The sequence below is a fragment of the Otolemur garnettii genome, unplaced genomic scaffold (genome assembly GCF_000181295.1).
Source record: "Otolemur garnettii isolate 467f Iridium unplaced genomic scaffold, OtoGar3 scaffold00154, whole genome shotgun sequence".
NCBI lineage: Eukaryota > Metazoa > Chordata > Mammalia > Primates > Galagidae > Otolemur > Otolemur garnettii.
The window spans coordinates 2,925,471-2,936,452 of NW_003852549.1; positions in this window are offsets into that span (position 1 = coordinate 2,925,471).

The following is a 10,982-nucleotide window of genomic DNA, read 5'->3' on the forward strand; positions in this document are numbered from 1 at the left end:
AAAAGGTAAACCAAGAAAGAAGTCTGAACATCCGAGGCAGTACGCTGTTGGGGAAACTGACTGTGCAGAATTAGTCTAGGCAAGAAACTAAACAAATAACCAAACTAAAAGAAAAAAAAATCATGTCTTGGAAATTGGAAAAGGATCTATGTCCAGAGTTGCTACAATAATATTTTATCTAAGATGCCCAATTTTTAACAACAACAAAATAGAAGACACACAAAGACATAGGAAAATATGACCCATATGCAGGGAAAAATGACAGACAGACAAGACAAAAATAGCCCCTGAAGAGGGCCAGTGTAGAAACAGTACACAAAGATTTCAAACATATCCAGAGAGCTGAAAGAAGTCAGATTTAAAGAATCAAAAGAGGCTCGGCGCCTATAGCTCAACCAGCTAAGGCGCCAGCCACGTACACCTAAGGTGGTGGGTTCGAATCCCCAGCCCGGACCCGCCAAACAACAATGACAGCTGCAACCAAAAAAAAATAGCCGGGCTTGTGGCGGGTGCCTGTGGTCCCAGCTACTTGGGAGGCAGAGGCAGGAGACTCGCTTGAGCCCAGGAGTTGGAGCTTACTGTGAGCTGTAATGCCACGGCACTCTACCCAGGGGGACAGCTTGAGGCTCTGTCTCAAAAAAAAAAAAAAAAAAAAGAATCAAAAGAAGGTATAATAATAGTGATTCATCACATACAGAATATTAACAGAGACAATTTTATGGGTCAGTTTGACTGGGCTAAGTGACACCCTTGACAGCTAGTAAAACATTATTTCTAAGTGTGTCTTCTAGAAGATATTAGCATTTGAATCAGTAGAGTGGATAAAAAGCACCCTCGCCACTGTGGGCAGGCATGTCCAATCCACGGAGGGCCTGAACAAAACAGAAAAATAGAGAAAAGTGGATCTGCTCTATCTGCTTGATTTGTGAAATCCATCTTCTTCTGTATGGCACAAAAAAACACACAATAACAATAATGAATGCCACTCAGCAAGATACCACCCACGGCAACACAAACACAGCTGTGAGATGCTGATACACCGAGGTATGAAACCTGAGTTGTTTGTACAGTGCTGCCAACTGCACAGGGTGGCAAGCTTGCAAACCTGATTGCCAGACCTCATACAATGACTGCTCTGATGGTCATTCCAGAAAAAGAGTTCCCAAATAGGTTTGAGGGTGAAGCAGGTGCTGTGCTGGTGCTGGGCACACCTTCTCAAGGGGAGCACTTCCAAGGCTACCACAGTGATATTCGGCAAAGAGGCATGGAGCACTTTTTCCAGGATGAGTTTTCCAACTTGATTGTCCAGCCTCGTATGCTACTAGCAATTTGACAAGTTAACCACAGTCTGCATCTCATCTTTGTTTGTCTAGCAATTCTCAAAAAACAAAACATGACAACAACAAACTTACAGAAACTGAACATTTATGTGCTTCAATAACCAAAATTGAGTCCTAAAGATCTGAACACAAAGACTGAGGCACTGTTAAGACTGTTGAGCATCCTAATGGGGACTTCAGTTGCAGGTTTTGGTACATGCCTATTTTCTTATTCTGCCTAAAATTGTATTCTCAGACCTGTGAAGGGTCTACTTCTTTACTGACAAAGTCTGACACGTGTGCCATTCAGTGGCTGCCTTTTTTCAAAAATCAAATCTCAAGTGACAGCATCTCCTATGTAGCTCTCCTTGGCTGTCAAAACACAACAACCACTTCCTACTGTATTCATCACAGGACCCTGTAGGAGCTTCTGTAATTATACCTCTACTCACTGGTAGTGTGTCTGTCATGGCTGGGTGCGGTGGCTCACACCTGTAATCCTAGCACTCTGGGAGGCTGAGGTGAGAGGATCTCTTGAGCTCGGGAGTTTGAGACAAGCCTGACAAAGAGTGAGATCTTATCTCTACTAAAAATAGAAAAACTAGCTGGGCATTGTGGGGGGTGTCTATAGTCCCAGCTATTTGGGAGGCTGAGGCAGGAGGATCACTGGAGCCCACAAGTTTGCACTCAACCAGGGTGATTGAGTGAGACTCTCTCTCTCAAAGAAAAAAAAAAGTGTGTCTGTCTCTCCATTAGACTGCTTCTCGAGGGCAGGGAGCTTTGGCTTGCAGTGTACCCTCTCATATATACACAGTTCTTGTCACTTAAAACATGGAAGAGAGAAGGAAGGACAGGAGAGAAGGAGGGAGGGAACTAAGGAGGGAGAAAGAAGGAATTGCAGGCGTGTTTCAGAACTCCATGTTGTTCCTAATACTTTATTTAATAAGCACTCATAATTAACATTACAGTTTGTCTAGAAAAATTGGCAACCCAATTTGAAATATAGACACACACACATTTGGCTAATATGCTATAAACAGAGATTATTAAAATATAACACTCTATTCAATTGCTAGCTAACTAGGTCAAAACAATGTTGCCTTCCATCTGGTTTCTTTCCGAACAGTCCAACCACTTTCATTCCTCGCTGAGTAGCTCAAAATCACTTGCCAGAGGCAGAAAAAAAAAAAATCAAATGGCTGAAAATGTCTGTCTCAGCGACCTGACATTCTCAGCGAAAGCTCGTGGGAGTCGCTCCTTGCCAGCCTAATCACATCCCAGGGCAGCCCCAGGCCCTGGAAAGGACACCAACAACCTGCAGAGGCAAAGATGGGCAAGATTAGGCTGTAGAGAAATTTCCAAGCTCCTAAACTCAGGGAACAGTGAAGAGTTCCTCCAGACACTAACTCTGGGCTCTTCCGGCTTGTGCTGAGTGATTTTATTCACACTTGTGAGTGTCTCGGGCGGCCTGACAGTGGCTGCAGCTCCTGTTACTCAGGGTTTCGCTCCCCATTTCCTGCCTGGAGCTCCGTGGTCACATTTCCTCCGCTCCCCACTCCCGTCGGCAAATCTCATCCTCAGCGCCTGACTGACCCACATAGGTCTGGACTGTTACATCTCCGATCAGGAGAGGTATAATTTAAAGTAAGCACCCCATCCAGCGTGAGGAGGGTTGTGCATTGCTGTTAAAAATACCTGTCAGTGGAATGTTCCTAACACAAGGAAAGGATAAGTGCTTGAGGTGATGGACAGCACAGTTACCCTGATCTGGTTACTACCTGCTGCAGGCCTGTGCCAAGACATCATACGGGCTCTATGAATGTATGCAACTGTTATGTACCTGCAATAATTAAAAAATACATACATAAATAAAAATAATTAGTACCTAGAAAAGCTGTGCAGAATCCTTCATTACGTAAAGATCTGACAAAATCTATCTTCTGTGCCTGTGATGACACAGCCAAAGGCCACGTCACAGGCCTTAAAATGTTCTCCAAGAAAACTAATTTCCAGAGACATCTAGAAGAGTGAATGATTGATTAAATCTCAAAAAGAGCCAAAGAGGCAAGACTCTGAGACAGGAAAGGCCAAAGCCATCTTGTCCAGTGAGAGTGAGTAAGCGAAACCCCTGCCCGGTCAGCCACGAATGATCTGGAGAAAGGCGCAGGGCCTGCCCGCGCGGCCTGCCGGCACCCTGTGTCACCTCCAGAGCCGTGAGGAGAAGACATGTTGGCAGCAGCCAGCACACACTTCGGTGGAAAGCATTTTGCCCAGAATCACTCCGAATTCTACGTCATCATTTTGCCTTTGTAACTCAAACTGTCCCCATAAAATCAGAGTTTTATCCTCAAGTTCTTCTGCCTTGACTTTTGCCTTTAGAAACTCAATTATGAAGAGATTGACGATTTCTTCAAGGTTAAAGGGAATTCCTAGCTGCCTCTCATTCAGTGCCATTCAAAGTGATCTACAACTCACCAGATCCCATCTCTAAAAAAAAAAATAGCCGGGGGTTGTGGCAGGCACTTGTAGTCCCAGCTACTAGGGAGGCTGAGGCAAGAGAATCGCCTGAGCCCAAGAGTTGGAGGTTGCTGTGAGTTATAATGCCATGGCACTCAACCCCAGGGCAACTGAGTGAGACTCTGTCTAAAATAAAATAAAATAAAATAAAAAAGTGATCCAGTCTGGAGGGCGTGGTCCCACCAGCCATTTTGGTCCCTGGGTCTGCCTCATAGTTCTGTTATATAGTTTATTGCCACCTTTGCAAAAACCATCTATTTATAATTAACAGTTCTGTCTTTCCTTCTCTGTCACTGTTTGATGGCAAAGCTGAGGACAATGTGTAAATATTGAAAACACTGACCCCTATTCACCTTGAAATGCCTATGCCCATCACTGCACCCACACACAGGCACACACACACACACACACACACACACACACACGCATGCAGCCCTCCCCTCCCTGAAACGACATCTAGTTTGACAGTTCTCAGTAAAATATGTTGGAAAATTTCAATTTCCTTTTCTTTTCATTTCCAATGTAAGAATCCAGAATGCATTTGTATTGTCAAGAACTCTCAACAGCCTCTTCCCGGCCTCTCTTGCAAGTTCTGGTTTTCTGAAAAGACTTAATTCATCTAAAAAAACAATGAGATCCTAGGAGGTCTCGGATCCAAGGGGTCTGAATTCCCCCCCAACAGGCTCTGAAGGACAATTGATAAGATGGGTCCCTCCTGATCTGCTGGGTCAACACTGTCCCCTCCTGCCTCCCAACCACATTTTCCTCCTCAGCCTAGATTCTTACCAAAAAGTCAACAAACCCCTTGCATTTATAAATCATAACTTCATGGGTGATGCATTCCAAACAGCAGCTCTGTTCAAGAATGACCAATTGAGCAACTTTAAAAATATGAATATGACATGCTCCTGAGAAACTTCAAGTCTGAATAGCACAGGCGTATTTATGTATTAAATGTATTAGAGCAGTATGCTGTTTGTATTATCACCCATCATTTATCTGTTTTGGAAACTTAGACTTTTCTGAAAAAGAGAAATGAAGAAGTCACACTGTTGTGACCCAGCCTGTTCCCATGCCCCGCCAGGGTGGCAGAGAACCTGCTTCTCAGCCCCTTCCCTGCCCCTTTCTTTTCCCCTAGGGGTGCCAAGAACAGACTTCAGGACAGGAACTCAAACTGTAACCATTGTTACCCAAACTGTAACTATTGCTATCTGAACTGTAACCACTGCCACCCAAGTTGTAACCATTGATACCTAAACTGTATCTCTGCTAATGGTGCCCTGCCAAAGGCAACATTCCTTATACACAGAAAAAGGTATAACAGACAAAAAAAACCCCTACACTTCCGGGCTGATTGTCTTAGGACAATGGCCCCCTGCGCAGGTGTGAATAAATCACCAATTACTTACATCAGAATGGGTCTGAGTTTATTTTTCCAGGTTTATTAAGTTGTTTCAACACTTGTGTTAGCAAATACTGTTGCAAAGGCAACGTTATCCACTCCTTGGAGGAAAAAAAGCTACCTGTTTTCTATCCCTTCACTTGTAATAAAATTCACTTCCATTTCAAACTCAAAGCCCCCCATGTCCTCAGAAGGACGTCCACAGATACCATCCAGAGCCGCCGACCTCTTCTGTGATGAGGCTCATGATGGATAGAAATGTCCATAGCAGGTGAAAGGAGTGAACCAGGTCTGCAGTGGGGGTGGGGTGAGTAAGTGTGTTTGGGTATTTTCTTCATGGGTTTCTCCATTTTTTAATGTCTTCACATATATTTTAAGTGCTAGTTCCTGGGCCCTCCACTATACCTCCTGAATAATAATCACTGAGAGTGAGGCCCGGGTTTCTGTATTTTTGATAAACAATACAAGTGTGTGCATGGGGCAGCTGGGGGTGGAGGGGGAGTATGACCAATTTAGTGGCTGAGAGGTTACTGGCAATCTTTCAACACATAAGTTATTTCTTGCATTTTCTGGGAGATACCATAGAATCATATCATAAAAGAAACCCAATGCTTGCAATATAAGCAAGTAGATTCTAATCTGTGTGTGCTGGAGCAAAGCAGACAAATGGATTTTGCAGTCTGCAGAATTTCTCCATCTGGAGTTAATTCACAACACAGTCTTCAACCCAGTTTGCTGGGAAAATTCCTCTGACTCTCATTGGAAAGGTCATCCTGTGTCCACCTCTGACCCCTGCCATGCTTTCCTCAGAGGATCCTGAGAAAGACAGGTGGCGAAACTCTGTCCAGACATACCATGGGACTGTTTGTATTTATTATTGTCCAGAATGTTTTTCTTTTCAAAAACTGTTAGGAGCCCTCAGATAAGGAAGATTTAAAATTTAAATTTCAAAGAGCATCAGACTTGTATATACCCTATATATCTAGTGTGAGTAATTAATGTGTCATATTGTGTTCCAGATAACATCATTTAAAAAGTCTACACCAATTGGTTCTCCCAAACATAATGACCAACAAACCCATGTCCCAATAGGACATGCAATTTAAGTATGTGGCTTCTGAGGTCCTCAGATATAACATAGCTGTTAAGTTCCCTCAGTCACACAGCAGGTATTTCTTGAGCACCAATCTAGACAATGGCAGTGTTAAGTGAGCAAGAAAGACAAACTTTGTCTCTGTAACAACAACACTCAAGATAGAAAACAGACATTGGACAGTTGATTAATTGCAACTTTGGTCATGGGAGGGTCCACCAGGAAGCTCACGTCGTCTGAAGTGGGGAGGAGTCAGCAATGTTTTCTTGAAGAATGGCGCTGACATTGTGCCCTTAATCATGCACGGGGTTTAGTTTGAGCAAGAAGGGTGGAGAGTGATGTTCCACATAGGAAGGCAGAAGGGCAAATCCTGCAGGGCACAGAATATCTCGGCCAACTGAAGGAGCCGAGGAGGACAGTGTTGTCAGGCAGGGTACATAAGGAGAGGAGTGTCAGGAAAATCAAAGAAGTACAGAAAAGCTGAGATTTATGATTTTATCATCTGATTGTTTTATCAATATGGAAATAGGTTTAGAGGAGAGCAACTGAGGATGTGGGATGATGAGTTAGGAGGCACAGAGAGGAAGAGATATGTGTACTCTTAAAATGGGGTGTATACACATACGTGGGTATGCACATATTTTATACAGCATGCATTGTGAATATAGTTATATATAGTATCATATGTGTAATTACATACAGATATGTGTAAATTCTTTTTAATCTTGACCCTCATGGTGGTGACTGGACATTCAGTAGACCCTCTTCAGATGAGGCACTTACCACAAATGACTTCAAATATCATTATTAAATCTTCACCAGAGAGTTTGTTAACTGACATAGGGAATGGTAGAATATTCACTGGTGCAGTGAGCAAAATTAATGCATTGACTCTGGTCAGTTACACAGCCACATCTACCTTGGCGTGAACAGCATTGTGAGAATCTGAAGAGCAGAGCTCTGGGTGCAGGACCCCGCCAGGTCCCCCACTTCACAGAGGATTCTAAGCCAAAAATAGGCACGCTAAATCCTGTTGCCAGACTCCTGCCACATCTGCTCAAGTAAACCTTTCATGCTGGGTCATTTTCAAAGTGCCTAAAGAGCCAGAAAGTGGAACAGACTGTATGACATTTTTTGTGCTTTTTTCAAACACTATGTGGCAGAATCAGTCAGAGACTTGCTTTAATTGTAACATCCCATCTGGTGGGGAGCTTGTGGAGGAGGATCCTTACAGCCTTCACCAATCTCCAAACTCTTAAACTAGTGGTCTTTCCAATGGGAATCTAAACGTGGGATTGGCTAAATTGGCTCAGGCCAGTTGACAACAGCTGCACTAGACGGTGTGGGTAGAGGTGGAGGAAAGTGCTGGGTTTGATGAGGATGGATTGAGGAGGATTGGGGGTGACAGTTTTCTGGCATGAGCAGCTTGGTTTGAGGTGGTACAGACAAGGAACACTTCAGGCAGAGCTGGTTTAGGAGGAAGATGATGAGTTTCATTTTGGACAGATTAAGTTTGATACATTTGTGATTTTGCTAAATGGAGAAGTTGTCTATGCAGTTGGATATAAGGGGTCTGAGGCTGTCAGGAAGATGTACCTGTGGGAGGCTTTGGTAAACAGATGTGATTGAAGCCACGGGAATCCATGAAATGGCCCAGGTATATAATCATGGAGAGGGGAAAAGGCCAATGCTTAAAGGCTGAATAAAGGAACAAGATAAATCAATAATAGTTTTGCAGAGCTGGGCACTGAGGTGCACAACTGTAATCGGGAGGTCGAGGGGGGAGGATTGCTTGAGCCCAGGAGATTTGGGGGTTGTTCTTCTTGCAAATATGTGGCATTTTACATAATTTTAAGAACTGATAATAAGATTTCTTTTCAGGTAAGCTGTCCTTATATATACTTAAGCAATGACATAGAATCATAGAATTACCATGCAAGAGATTAAAATCATTTTCTTTTTCTTTTTTTTCTTTAGAGACAGAGTCTCACTTTATCACCCTCGGTAGAGTGCCATGGCGTCATAGCTCACAACAACCTCCAGCTCCTGGGCTTAGGCAATTCTCTTGCCTCAGCCTCCCGAGTAGCTGGGAGTAGCTGGGACTACAGGCGCCCGCCACAACACCCGGCTATTTTTTTGTTGTTGCAATTTGTCTGGGGCTGAGTTTGAACCTGCCACCCTCGGTATATGGGGCTGGCGCCCTACCCACTGAGCCACAGGCACCGCCCCATTTTATTTTGCTTTTTAAAGAAGAAAGGAAGAGAGAGGAGGCGGCCAGCTAGAGAAAGTTCAGGCTGGTTGGGTTACTGTAACTTCACAGCAGGAGGCACCTGAAGGAAGGTGCCCCGCTGCTCCATTTATAGGGGTCAAAGATGTGCTTTGGAGTTTTTGTTTGGTTGGTTTGGTTTGGTTGGAATCAAAGAAGAAGCTGAGTTTCATGTCCAGGTCAAACTGGTAAGAAAGGATGTGGCATCAGAAGCCAGCGGCTATCTCAGCCAAAACAGCCTCAGAAAGTAGCCCCTCCAGACATTTGCAGAAATTTAGGGGCTGGCTTTGAACTCTAAAAGACTGGGGAATGGAAAATTTTATTTTGTAAAGGTTTTGAGGAATAAGCATATCTATCAATCTCATATCTGGGTTAGGCATTTTAAAATTATCTCTTTGTATTATTTTAAAAATTAATTTTGGAATGGTAATGACAGTTGCAATTCAATAAACCCAAGGGCACTTAAAATAAGCCTCCTCCCCCCACCTTGTCTCTTGTCCAGAGGCAACCATTATTGTGTTTCTTCTTTATCTTTCCAGAAACATTCTATTTGTAGAAAGCAAATGTATATATATTCTTTAGAAAATGTTCTCAGGAATGTTGGCATGCGTACTACATAAACTCTTCATCATCTTGCTTTTCTCTCTTAATAGATATCTGAGCTCTTTCCATATCAGTACACAAAAGCTGCCTTTTAAATGACTGTATAATTTCTACATATGGATGTGCCATAATTTATTTCAGGATGTCCCTATTGATGGTCATTTAAGTTGCTTCCAGACTTTTGCTATTATAAAAAATGCCTTGATACCCATAACCACTTGGCACAAGTGCAAATCAAAATAATGAGTCTTGAAAAAATAGTTTAAACTCCTTTCTCATGAAGATGGGGCAGCACACAGGGGAGCCAAGGTGTCAAGGACACAGATGCAGGCTCAGGAAGCTCAGCGTGGAGTCCCAGAGAGCCGTGGCAGCAAAGCCACAGCTTCAAGGTGTAGGAGGAAAGCAAAACACTGTACAGGAATGAACTAACAAAGACCTAAGGACTGGAGATGCGTGTTTTGGAATAAGACCAGACCCCTCAGGGAAAAGCCATGCGGATCACAGAGACAGCACACTGAACTAACCATCATCTCCTCAGTGTCCCTGGAAAAGGACAGCTCTTCAGAAGAAATGAAGACAAGGATTAGAAACTGTATTTCGTGTCTAGCATTTATTATCAAGTATTGATAGAGTATTCATAACAAATCTCCCTAGATGCTCTATAAAGTCCAGAGGTGTTTCACTTGTCTTGGTATTGTTACAGACATATACTTTGAGTGTGTAGACACACCTATATTATTCATCAAAATTCTGGAACCCAGAGTGAAAGAAATTTGATAATAACAAAAATTAATATGTATTGAGTACTTACTATGTACTAATAAATAAGTTCTTCATGGATTATCTTGCTTTATCTTCATGAAACTTTATTAAAAAATTAAGATTACAGCCAGGCACAGTGGCTGTAGTCCTAGCAGTCTGGGAGGCTGAGGTGGGTGGATCCCTTGAGTTCAGGAGTTTGAGACCAGCCTGAGCGAGAGTGAGACCCTGTCTCTATAAAAAAAATAGAAAAAATTAGCTGGTCATTGTGATGGGCACCTGTAGTCCCAGCTGCTTGGGAAGCTGAGGCATGAGGATTGCTTGGGCCCAAGAGTTTCAGGTAGTGAGCTATGACCCCATAGCACTCTACCCCAGGGCAACAGAGTGAGACTCTGTCAAAAAAAAAAAAAAAAAAAAAGTAAGACCAGTGTTTGGAATCTACAAATGAAGAAATTAAAATTAAGAAACATGCCCAAGTTTACAGAACTTATACAATGAAATCAATATTCAAACTCGGCCACTCTTTCAAGCCCTCAGTCGCTGATGTGTATGTGAAGTTTTAGCCAAATAGCAGAATTTATGTTCATTGTTGGTAACTAGTGATAACCTGTCCATCTCCTTATGTTAGCTGTATCCTTAATCCTGAGGTTTCCTTAAAGACCTAGTGCTTGTCAGTAAAGTGGATTAGAAACTAATCACTTAATAACTCACTTCAAGCAACTAGTAATTCATTCCAGATGAAATTGCCTTTTATAGGTGGTGCCCATAGCACAGTGGCTGTGGCACCAGTCACATATGCCAAGGCTGGAGGGTTCCAACTCATCCCAGGCCTGCTAAACAACAACAACTGCAACAACAACAAAAAAACAGCAGAGCATTGTGGTGGGCTCTTGTAAGTCCCAGCTATGTGGGAGGCTGAGGCAAGAGAATCGCTTAAGCCCAAGATTTTGAGGTTGCTGTGAGCTGTGACACCACGACGCTCTACTCAGCGTGACAGCTTGAGACTCTGTCTCAAAAAAACAA